This window comes from Haematobia irritans, chromosome 4 (assembly GCF_050003625.1).
Source record: "Haematobia irritans isolate KBUSLIRL chromosome 4, ASM5000362v1, whole genome shotgun sequence".
In the NCBI taxonomy this organism is placed as follows: domain Eukaryota; kingdom Metazoa; phylum Arthropoda; class Insecta; order Diptera; family Muscidae; genus Haematobia; species Haematobia irritans.
In genome coordinates, this window is record NC_134400.1 from 82,695,857 (window position 1) to 82,709,452 (window position 13,596).

The 13,596-nt window shown below is 33.9% G+C and overlaps 1 protein-coding gene across 1 annotated transcript in view; it reads left to right on the top strand.

The window, feature by feature from the left end:
- FMRFaR (FMRFamide Receptor) overlaps nt 1-13,596 on the top strand; it is a 179,298-nt gene that overhangs the window by 91,166 nt on the left and 74,536 nt on the right. The gene's annotated exons all lie outside the window — the stretch shown is intronic.

Below are 13,596 nucleotides of genomic sequence, written 5' to 3' on the forward strand. Positions count from 1 at the left end.
AATATGCTTGGATGCAAACATATATTAATTTAGAAATAGACTATAAACATATATGTGTTTAGAAAGAGAGACATAAAGTGTATGCTGGAAGTAAAATAATGAAAGTAACCAATTGGCGCCTTAAAAATATATATACACAAAGAAAATTTCATTAAAGATTGGGAAAATACCATGTGTGAATATAAACAAGTATACATTTACAAATTTGGAGTAAACATAATTATGTTTTGATATAAGACTTCGCAAAAATTGTATATGCTTAAGTAAAAATATTAAAATGAGTATTCGGAGAGAAAATTCATTCGGAACCAAGAGAAAAGACATTTGAAAAAAGAGCATGAATTTTGTTTATCATTTTCGCATTACGGGCACAATTTGTTTTGTTTCGTCAAAACAAATCGGAACGTAGGACAAGAAAGTCAAAATATTCAAACAAAGGTAATTAAGGGGATCTTCATAAAAACTAACGAAAGGGCACTATACGGTTCCAAAGATTGTGTCTCTACTTTAACAATTTTGGTATTGATTCCGAGCCAATGAAGCGGAGACTTCAAGTAAGGATACTTTTAAGACACAATTCTCTTTTAAATGTGGGTTTTGTGTATTTGATTCTATTGCACCACCGTGGTGCAATGGTTAGCATGCCCGCCTTGCATACACAAGGTCGTGGGTTCGATTCCTGCTACGACCGAACAACAAAAAGTTTTTCAGCGGTGGATTATCCCACCTCAGTAATGGTGGTGACATTTCTGAGGGTTTCAAAGCTTCTCTAAGTGGTTTCACTGGAATGTGGAACGCCGTTCGGACTCGGCTATAAAAAGGAGGTCCCTTGTCATTGACATGAAATCGGGCAGCACTCAGTGATAAGAGAGAAGTTCACCACTGTGGTATCACAATGGACTGAATAGTCTAAGTGAGCCTGATACATCGGGCTGCCACATACCTAACCTAACCTAACCATGAAGCAAATTTTAATTTTTCGCTTTTTCAGCATTTTTCATATGCTATAAAAAGTCCGTTAAAAACAAGACTTCCAGTAGAAATTATGCTAGGTTAGGTTAGGTTATGTGGCAGCCCGATGTATCAGGCTCACTTAGACTATTCAGTCCATTGTGATACCACAGTGGTGAACTTCTCTCTTATCACTTAGTGCTGCCCGATTCCATGTTAAGCTCAATGACAAGGGACCTCCTTTTTATAGCCGAGTCCGAACGGCGTTCCACATTCCAGTGAAACCACTTAGAGAAGCTTTGAAACCCTCAGAAATGTCACCAGCATTACTGAGGTGGGATAACCCACCGCTGAAAAACTTTTTGGTGTTCGGCCGTAGCAGGAATCGAACCCACGACCTTGTGTATGCAAGGCGGGCATGCTAACCATTGCACCACGGTGGCTCCCTAGAAATTATGAAATTATGCTATGTTTCAAGTAAAAACATCTTTAAAATAAAGTGTTGAAAAACATGTTTTTTTGCTTTGTAGTCAAGATGCCAAAATGCAACAAATTTAATGACAATTTCATTAATTTTAAAGAATTTTTCTGAATTATTAAAGTCAAGTTGACCTTAGTTCAAAAATATTTTCTTTCATGTTATGATACCCATTTTCAAGTCAAATCACTTAATTATAAGGACAACACGACTTCATTGAAAAGTTGATCGACTTTTGAACATGGAAAAAACTTTATATTAGAGAAATGCGTTGTCTAAGATAATTAAAATTTTTATTCTTATTTTAAGGACATGAAATCTTTGGTCTCACGACAATATTTTTTTCAGTGTACTCTTTTTAGAGATGTGACAGTAAAATGAAAACATTGGGAAACAGTGAAAAATTAAACATAAGATCTATAAAAACAAAGTTAAGTTCCTCTTTATTAATAAGTAGTCCAAGAGGAGTTGACGGATACTCTCGAAAATTTCGGACATTGAGTTCGAGTTTTGCACTAAAATTATTTCTCATTTTAGCGGCAAAACCCGAATCAGGGATCAAATTCGGCGACGCAATCGGGCATATGACATTTGGAAACGTCTTCCGACATTTGGGAATCGTCTCCAATATACGAGACTTAGAAATAGGACTAATCTTATCGTCAGACAGGCTAAGGTAAGATACTTCGCACGTAAGTTAAGTCTGGACTTGCCGGCGCGCCAACTTTGGAAGAACCTAGATAGATTAGGAATCCATGGACGTAGTTCAGCTAAATGTGGTATTGACCCTGAGGTTCTTAGTGACCATTTCACTGGGGGTGAAAGTGTCCATCTAGGGGAAACTGAACTTCATCCTTCTCTCTACTGTACCTCCAGATTTGAATTTACTCAAATATCTGAGTCCGATGTGTATGGATCTACGTTAAGGGTTAAATCAGATGCTATTGGTGAGGATGGTGTATCAGTTAGATTCTTGAGACTCATTCTACAGCACGTCGTTGGTGTTATGACACATATTTTCAATCACTGCATAACGACGTCCCACTTTCCTAGTATATGGAAAGTTGGCAGAATTATACCGGTGGCAAAGATGACATCACCTATTGGCCCCAATGATTTTAGACCGATAAGTATTCTTTCAGTATTGTCAAAGATATTCGAATCCATTCTATCTTCACAGATTACTAGATATCTGAATGAGAATAGACTTTTGTCTCCATTTCAATCTGGATTCCGAGAGGCACACAGTTGCACTACAGCGGTACTAAAGGTCATGGAGGATCTAAGATCCGAATATGATCAAGGCAATACTTCGTTGATGTGTTTCCTGGACTTTACGAAGGCTTTTGACATAGTGAATCACAGAATACTATGTGAAAAACTCAAGTACTATTTTGGTTTCGGTGAGTCATCTCTTAGTCTTATGAGGAGATACCTCTCTGGTCGGGCTCAAAAGGTTGTAGTAAGTGGTCTGGAATCCCGTCTTAGGGCAGTCTCTATGGGAGTTCCGCAAGGTTCAGTGCTGGGCCCACTTCTGTTTAGTATCTTTATTAATGACGTATTCTCGGTATGATATACTATTGTACATAACTGGGGAGTCATTGGCTATAGACGATACCGTTGAGATGTTGAATGAGGATCTGCAGTTAGTGTGGGATTGGGCGAATTCAAATGGTTTGTCGCTCAATCCAAACAAATGTTCGGTTTTACCTATAAGTAGATACCATATTGATACGGATAATTTCCCAATGCTCAGGCTTGGTTGTTCGAATCTGCAATATGTTAGGAAGGCGAGGTACTTGGAGTTTTACATTAATTCGTCTTTGACGTGTAAGGACCATATAAATAGTGTCATATGTAAGGTATACTGTTCACTTCGTAACTTGCGTGTTTCATCTAGTCATACACCGACAGAGCTCAGACGTAAACTTGTCATTCAGCTGATTCTGCCATTAATAACTTATTCTGCCGAAGTATATAGTAAGCTTGACGCTGGTTCAATGCATAAGTTACTGGTATCGTATAATAACGCGACTAGATATGCATATGGTCTGAGTCGCTTTACTAGTATCTCGACATGGCGCAAAATGATTCTTGGTATTGACCTAGAGGATTATTTGTCGTATAGGAATTTGGTTTTCTTGTATAACCTATTTTACTCACAGAAACCTGGTTAACTATATGAGAAAATAGTTTTTGGTTACTCAACGAGATGTCGGACTATTATAATACCAAGATTCAGGTTTACCAACACCAGCAGATTTTTTTTCGTTAACTCGATCAAATTGTGGAATTCATTACCGCAACGTTTAAAAAATGTAACAAGAAAAAACAGTTTTAAGTTTGAAGTATTTCAATATCTTTTAAATTACTGAGTTCCTTTTTTTCTCTTACTTGCTTGATATTTCTAAAACTACATATAACCTAGACCAATTTTTTAAATTTTCAATTTTAAATTTTGTTGTATTATTTAATAAATATAAACCTTTATTGTTATTTAGCTTAGGATTTGATAATATTGACATACTAATTCTTAGAATTAAATTACAATTAATGACTTTCTTTATGATGTATACATTGAACTAAAAAAGAAATACCTTCTTATTGTTCTAATGTGATAAATAAAATAAATTACAAAATTACAAATCTTCTTTGGGAGAAAATTCTTCTAAGCATATAATATTTTTGGGTTCAAAATGTTTCCAAACATATTATATGTTCACATATTAACATATAGTTTTTTGGAAGACAACATTATTGAATTTGAATGGAAAAATACATAATGTTTGGAACTTAGACTACCCAAACATATTATATTGTTTAGACCAATATGCTTTCAAACATACACGCAAAAAAATAATTCTTTCCTCCCAAGCGAAATTTTAGACAAACAAAGTTCGTTTCTCATTTGCTTTTCGTTGAAAGGAAGTGTATTTGGAAGAAAAGTATATACTTTTTGTGATAAACGTTTATTCTTTTCCAGGATGTAAAAACAATTTCATAAAGACTAACTCAAAAAAAAAATTTTCTGGCTAATTGCATTTTCCTTCACATCTTCCTCACTTCCACGAAGTTTTTTTAGTTCTTAGCACCTTTTTCTGTAATACAAACAATGTAGAAGAAATTATACGATTTTATAAATTTTGTTTACCTTTCGCCTGGACGGAGAATCGAACCGCGGACCATGCAATTTGTAAGCCAACACACTATCCACTGAGCTATGTAGCCGTTATTGTCATCAATAGACAATTACCCTTATAAGTTATATTTATATAGCATAGCTTGCGGCGCCCACGAGCCGATTAAACAAAGTTTATTTCACAGAAAAATACATTTAGTTGGGCACCATGGAACAGTGGTTGCTACGTCTGACTTGCATGCCAAGGGTCGTGGGTTCGATCCCTGCTTCGACCAAAGTTTTTTTTTTTTACATATATTCAGATATGGTCGGAAGATTCCGAAAAAATGTTCAACATTACATTCTACTACATTAAATTTGTACTATGAACTGTAAAATGTGTCTTATTAAAAACCTAAAGTCAGAAAAGAACAGTGTTTGATATAAAAGAAATGGAGTACATCGTTGGTTCAAAAATAACTTTTTTTATTAAAAAAAATTAATATTTTGTAACAAACGAATTTTTTTGGTGATAAAAGTGTATACTTTTCGAAGCAATTCAAAAAACTCTAACAAAAGAAAAACGTTTTCGGTACACGTTTTCCAAACGTTTTTTTTTCTTTGCGTGTATATATGAAGAAATCAAATATATAAATGTTTGGGCCATACCCAAAAACGTATATGCTTCAAGCAAAATATGTTTGGGAGTATATGTTACAGAAGCGATTTTTTTTGAGGGTGCATGTACAAGTATTACTGCTGATATATGTACGAAGAAGTTGTTACCTATTTGACGTAGGTATACTTGTACTCATACCTGGTAATAGTAGTTTTTTTCTGGGTAGCTTTCTGCAAAAAATGTGCCGACCAGAAACATTGGTTTTAGAACCCATAAAATGTTTATCGAGCTACTCTAAATCGACTTGGTGTTCGTTATAAAAATTTGAATTCCAAAGATATAATTTTTACACCGAAACATATGAAAAACAATATTTTTCGTCCGTGTATGTATTTGATGTTCGCAGGTATTAACCGACTTTCGGATCAAATATAGATACAGCCCCCATACGTATGTATCGTTCGATTTCGGCAGATGAGGTCATTTCGCTTTTATTTATTAACCGATCTCTTCAAATTTGACGCAAAGAAATTAGTTTTGACATTCTTCATATTTGTAAAACATCATATAAATCTTCGATTTTTACATAGCTCCCATATATATGTATAGCTCGATTTTCCGAAATTTGTTCATAATATCCTTTATCATAATCCTTTATTTCAGATTCAAATTTATTAGTCGATCTAACTCACATTTAAATATAGTTTGTACGTTTATATTGTCCAATTTTCAAAAATTTGCCAACACTAATTGAGTAGTTTGACCTTCTGACTAATCATATCGAGATGTTTTTATTTTTTAATGGTAATGATATTGTAGCTGCTGATACTTAAATCAAAACATAGCAAATTTTTTTTGTCGAGTGAAAAGTTCTTATGTCAACAAAGAAGCCCAGAATAAAAACTTTAGAAACAAAATTAAATCTGCTCCTGCATCAATGCAGTTTTGGTCATGAAACCGACCAACGAATGTGAACTTTTGGCTTGGCAAAAAAGAAACAAAGTTTAAGTTTAATAAAAAGATATTTGAGCAGTACTCTTAACATGAGAAGAAAGAAAAAAAAAAAAACGAATGAGAAGCATCATTGAATGTGACAATGGAGGAAACATGTGCTGCTCTTTTTGCAAAATAACAACAGACCGAGTCAACAACTTTGCAAACAATTTGCACTTTACATTTAAACGTTCTTTCAAAGATTATGGGATCGTTAATTCATGTTTGCTTATTTTTATTCATACAAATTTATAGTTGTTTGTTTTTAAATTAAACTATTTTAATTTCGTAATTTAATGTAACATTTATGTTATAATTAAATCAAATGAAACTAATATTTAATTAAAATAAAAAACAAGTAAGGAAAGTCTAACGTCGGGCGGGCCGATATTATATCCTTCACCATAATTTATTCCATAATTTTTGATACCATCTTAACGCCTTCAAATTTGTTGGGAGCTAGATAAAGGTTTATATTCCCATTTGTCCCATTTGGACAAATTTTTTTAAACTTTCACAAAATATCTGGATTCAAAATTTAAATTGGTTAATGACCGGGACGGACCGCAATGTTAGTAAAAAATATTGGAAATATTTAAATTGCTTAAAATTTCGCAAATCAGCATTTACGATTTATCGGTCGATACATACGAATTGGAGTATAGGTAGATTTTAATAAAATTTGGCACGCATTGCTAAAATTTTAGTTGAACTCTCAGTACAAAACTTCAAAATTTTCGAAATGAAACTTTGGCCTCCGTGGTCATATGAATCTGAATCGGGCGAAAGATATATATGAACCGATTTCAACCAAAATTTTACGTAACTCGGGCTAAAACTTTGGCCTTTGGGGTCATAGGAGTGTAAATCGGTCGAGAAAGCTATATACACTGAAAAAATGCATACCCGGTTCCAAAGATTTTGTCTTTGCAAAAAGACAACAAATTTAAAGACAATTTCATTAAATTTAAAGAATTTTTCTGAATTATTAAAGTCAAGTTGACCTTAGCCCAAACATTTTTTCTTTCATGTTATGATACCCATTTTTAAGTGAAATCGTTTAATTATAAGGACAATACGACTTCATTGAAAAGTTTATCGACTTTTGGGCAAGGAAAAAAACTTTATATTAGAGAAATGCGTCTTCTATGCTAAGCAAAATTTGCATTCGTATTTTAAAGATATGAAATCTTTGACCTCACGACAATATTTTTTTCAGTGTATGGGAGCTATAGCTAATTCTGAACCGATTTCAACCAAATTCGGTATGAATATTTATAATGTTCTAAAAATATATGGCAGCTTTATCTAAATCTGAACCAATTTTTTCCAAAACCTATAGGGATCTTTGAGCCGAAGAAAGACCGAAAGAAATGCCGAATTTGAGGACGATCGGACTGCAAGCTGGACATTGCACACAAAAATACATCAACAGACAGACATCTCTAAATCGACTCATGTTAACCGATCGGTATACTAACAGATGGGTTTATGACTACTCCTTCTGGGCGTTACATACACCGAAAAAAATATTGTCGTGAGGTCAAAGATTTTACGTCTTTAAAATACGAATGGAAATTTTGCTTAGCTTAGAAGACGCATGTCTCTAATATAAAGTTTTTTTTCCTTGTCCAAAAGTCGAAAAACTTTCCAATAAAGTCGTATTGTCCTTATAATTAAGTGACTTGACTTCAAAATGGGTATCATAACATGAAAGCAAAAAATTTTGGGCTAAGGTCAACTTGACTTTAATAATTCAGAAAAATTCTTTAAAATTAATGAAATTGTCTTTAAATTTGTTGTCTTTTTGCATCTTGATTACAAAGCAAAAAATTGTTCAAATATATGACATGTTTTTCAACACTTTATTTTAAAGAGGTTTTTTACGTTTAGTTTTGTTAGTTGACCTTTGGAATTTTACAATTTTGGGATTATTCGTTTGGCTTGAGGTCATGGACTAATGAAAACTGCTGTGTTGTTGAGATGTTGCTGTTCTCGGATATTTCGATACACCATCGGTGATCATCTTCAGCGAGATATTATCTACACACAAAATTTTTTTTTTCTGATTCAATCACGAAATTAATTGATCCAATTAATTTTTTAATTGAAATGTCTTCAATCACAGAAATGATAGTATCAATTAAAAAATTAAATGAAGGTCAATTAAAAAATTAATTGGACCAATTAAAAAATTAATTGATACTATTAATTTTTGTGATTGATTTTTGTTTCAATTAAAAAAAAATTGTTGATTCAATTAAATTTTTAATTGAATATTTTTATACCCTCCATCATAGGATGGGGGTATATTAACTTTGTCATTCCGTTTGTAACACATCGAAATATTGTTCTAAGACCCCATAAAGTATATATATTCTGGGTCGTGGTGAAATTCTGAGTCGATCTAAGCATGTCCGTCCGTCTGTTGAAATCACGCTAACTTCCGAACGAAACAAGCTATCGGCTTAAAACTTGGCACAAGTAGTTGTTATCGATGTAGGTCGGACGGTATTGAAAATGGGCCATATCGGTCCACTTTTACGTATAGCCCCCATATAAAGGGACCCTCAGATTTGACTTGTGGAGCCTCTAACAGATTCATATTTCATCCGATCCGGCTGAAATTTGGTACATGGTGTTGGTATATGGTCTCTAACAACCATGCAAAAATTGGTCCACATCGGCCCATAATTATATATAGACCCCATATAAACCGATCCCCAGATTTGGGTTGCGGAGCCTCAAAGAGAAGCAAATTTCATCCGATCCGCCTGAAATTTGGTACATGATATTGGTATATGGTCTCTAACAACCGTGCAAAAACTGGTTCACATCGGTCCATAATTATATATAGCCCCCATATAAACCGATCTCCAAATTTGGCTTGCGAAGTCTCCAAGAGAAGCAAATTTCATCCAATCCGGTTGTAATTTGGAACATGGTGTTAGTATATGATCTTTAACAACCGTGCCAGAATTGGTCCATATCGGTCCATAATTATATATAGCCCCCATATAAAACGTTCTCCAGATTTGACCTCCGGAGCCTCTTGGAGGAGCAAAATTCATCCGATCCGGTTCAAATTAGGAACGTGGTGTTAGTATATGGTCGCTAACAACCATACCAAAATTGGTCCAATCACACAAAAATTGGTCCATATCGGTTCATAATCATGGTTGCCACTAGAGCCAAAAATAATCTACCAAAATTTTATTTCTATAGAAAATTTTGTAAAAATTTTATTTCTATAGAAAATTTTGTAAAAATTTTATTTCTATAGAAAATTTTGTAAAAATTTTATTTCTATAGAAAATTTTGTTAAAATTTTATTTCTAGAGAAAATTTTGTTAAAATTTTATTCGGTTCATAATAAAATATTCATCATTGTCAAAATTTTATTTCTATAGAAAATTTTGTCAAAATTTTATTTCTATAGAAAATTTTGTTCAAAGTTTATTGGGTTCATAATCATGGTGGCCACTCGAGCCAAAAGTAATCTACCAAGATTTTATTTCTGTAGAAAATTTTGTCAAAAGTTTATTCTATAAAAAATTTTGTTAAAATTTTATTTCTGTAGAAATTTTTGTCAAAATTTTCTTTCTATAGAAAATTTTGTCAAAATTTTTATTTCTATATAAAATTTTGTGAAAATTTTATTTCTATAGAAAATTTTGTTAAAATTTTATTTTTGTAGAAAATTTTGTCAAAATTTTATGTATACTTTGTCAAACTGAATGAATGAACGTATTCTATCGATCTTTTTTGATTTAATATATAGCACGTATGGACTTACATACAATTTAGAAGATGGTGTTAGGAGGTTTTAAGATACCGTGCCATCGGCAAGCGTTACCGCAACTTAAGTAATTCGATTGTGGATGGCAGTGTTTAGAAGAAGTTTCTACGCAATCCATGATGGAGGGTACATAAGCTTCGGCCTGGCCGAACTTATGGCCGTATATACTTGTTTCGGTTGTAACCGATTAACCGGTTTTAGGAAAATAACGAAACCCTGGTTTAAAAAATGGGATTTCAAAACCCTGGTTGTTTGGACATTCTACTAAATACGAAGGCATCCAGAAAAAGCCAAGAGCTTGACTTGCATGACTATGTAGTTATTGAGAGTCGAGTGCGGTGAATATTTTATTCAACGTTCGGGACTTAACCTAACCTTTAAAGTTCATACCTGTACAGACTAGGCTTGCCAGATGGCCGGGATTGTTCCGGAATTTCCTCTCCAGAAAGTGTCCCGAATCTTTCACAGATTTTGCAAATAATCCCGGAATTTGAAATTAACTCCCTTTGAAAAATATTTTTGGTTCTCGATTTTCATACATTTTAAACATTCTATCTCATCACTAACAAAAAAAAAAAACATCACTGTTTTTCGAATCAGCAGCCATCACCTGAAATGTAAAAAAATAAACCTCAATAGCTAATTTGATATCAAATTCACATTTTTTGTGAAATGTATTTTGACAAATTATAATAATAAGTTCACGATTAGTGTCCATTAGTGTCTGCATTGCCAGCCTAAATTTCTAAGTTTGATATTATCTCCATTGCTACCATAGACTCTTAAGTTACACCATAATTATTTTCCGAAATATTCCCAAAAAGTGATTTGATAGAGAATCATCGCTGTCATCATGGGATAAAATTTCAGAGACTCCAACATATTTAGGAATTTTCCCGTATCTAAACAATAACGATTTCTGTGTTTTACGTGGCGTTTATGCGAATTTACCAAAATAAATACAAAGTGATAATTTTATCACTGGGCAACTATTTTCGAAAAATGTGACTGCTTTTGCTTGACCCGACAAATCCCGGAATATACGGCGCAAAGTCCCGTATTTCGGTAGCAATCATCTGGTAAACCTACTACAGACCCCCTTCAATTGGCGTATTGGAAGACAACATTGAAGCATTTGTTCGTGAGATAACGGCCGAAATATTAGAAAGAGTATGCCAATATCAGATCAAGCGGATGGACCTGTTAACATTTGCATGAAAAAAATCTTCAATTATTAAATTATATAGAACGTACACCGAAAAAAAAATATTGTCGTGAGTCGTGAAGATTTAATACCCTTAAAATATGAATGTGAGTTTTTGGTATATTTACATAAACGTTTGTATTTTTTGACTAAGGTCAACTTGGCTTTAATAATTCTGAAAATTTCTTCAAAATTATTGAAATCGTCTTTAGATTTGTTGACTTTTTGTATCACGACTACAAAGCAAAAGAGCATTCAAAAATAGGAGTTGGTTTTCAATACCTTATTTTAAAGACGTTTTTTACTTAAAACAAGTATATACAGCACAAAGTTCGGCCGGGCCGAATCTTAAATACCCACCACCATGAACCAAATATTAGGGTTTCCTTTGAAATTTCAGGAGGGATTGAGGACTTGAGGACACTTCCCGAAGATAAATTTAAAGATTTCACCTATGAGGACTATATCAGATTCTGGATTAATAAGAACCATTTTTGTTCGAGTTTTAGAGGAATCATTAACATCTCTTGTAAGTGTGCAAGAAAATTGTAAAATAACGTCTTGCTTTGAAATCTTAAATCTGTAGATTTTCACCCGAGAAGTATCTGAAATCTGAAAATTTTACATTGAGTTTCAAGCAATTTTCATGATCAGTGCGCCTTCTATACCCTCAAGAAGTGAAGTCGGTCTATATGGAGGCATTACCAAAAGGACCGATAAAAACTTAATCCGATACACGTTTTTGGGAGCCTAAAATAATATTTACAATTTCAGGCAAATCGCATAAAAACTAGGGATTCTAGAAACCCAAGAAGTAAAATCGGGATATCGGTCTATATGGGGGCTATACCAAAACATGGACCGATACTCACCATTTGTGGCACACCTCTTTATAGTCCTCCAATACCTATAAATTTCCAATTTCAGACAAATTGTATTTAAACTACGGATTCTATAAGCCGAAGACCCCAAATCGGGAGGTCGTTTTATATGGGGACCATACCAAAACATGGACCGATACTCACAATTTTTGGCACATGTATTGGTGGTCCTACAATACCTCTATATTTCCAATTTCAGGTAAATTGAATAAAAACTGCGGTTTCTATAAGCCCAAGAAGTAAAATCGGGAGATCGGTCTAAATGGGGGCTATACCAAAATATGGACCGATACTCACCATTTTCGGCACACCTCTTTATGGTCCTAAAATACCACTAGATTTCCAATTTCAGGCAAATAGGATAAAAACTTCGGATTCTAGAAGCCCAAGAATTAAAATCGGGAAATCGGTCTATATGGGGGCTATACCAAATATGGACCGATACTTACCATTTTCGGCACACCTCTTTATGATCCTAAAATACCACTATATTTCCAATTTCAGACAAATTGGATAAAAACTACGGTTTCTATAAGCCCAAGACCCCAAATCGGGAGGTCCTTTTATATGGGGACCATACCAAAACATGGACCGATACTCACAATTTTAGGAACACGTATTTGTGGTCCTACAATACTTCTAGATTTCCAATTTCAGGTAAATTGAATAAAAACTGCGGTTTCTATAAGCCCAAGAAGTAAAATCGGGAGATCGGTCTATATGGGGGCTATACCAAAATATTGTCCGATACTCACAATTTTTGGCACACGTATTTGTGGTCTTACAATACCTCTAGATTTCCAATTTCAGGTAAATTGAATAAAAACTGCGGTTTCTATAAGCCCAAGAAGTAAAATCGAGAGATCGGTCTATATGGGGGCTATACCAAAACATGGGCCGATACTCACCATTTTTGGCACACCCCTTTATGGTCATAAAATACCTCTACATTTCTAATTTCAGGTAAATTGGATAAAAACTACGATTTCTATAAGCCCAAGACCCCAAATCGGGAGGTCGGTTTATATGGGGACTATATCAAAACCTGGACCGATATAGCCCATCTTCGAACTTGACCTGCCTGCAGACAAAAGAAGAGTTTGTGCAAAATTTCAGCGCGATTGCTTCATTATTGAAGACTGTAGCGTGATTACAACAGACAGACAGACAGACAGACAGACGGACAGACGGACATCGTTATATCGTCTTAGAATTTCTCCCTGATCAAGAATATATATACTTTATATAGTCGGAAATCGATATTTCGATGCGTTACAAACGGAATGACAAACTTATTATACCCCGTCACCATTCTATGGTGGTGGGTATAAAAATAGCATAATTTGTATTTGAAGTCGAATTGCCATTAACATTTTTAAGTTTTCGTTAATACTTTTTTTAATGGACTATGATAACATATGAAGGAACAAGCGGAAAACACGAATAAATTTGTTTCCTAGAATCAAGTACGCAAAATTCAAATTTAAAGGACAATTGTGCCTTAAATGTGTCCATATTGCAATTCTACGCTTCTTTGGTTCGGAATCAATTCC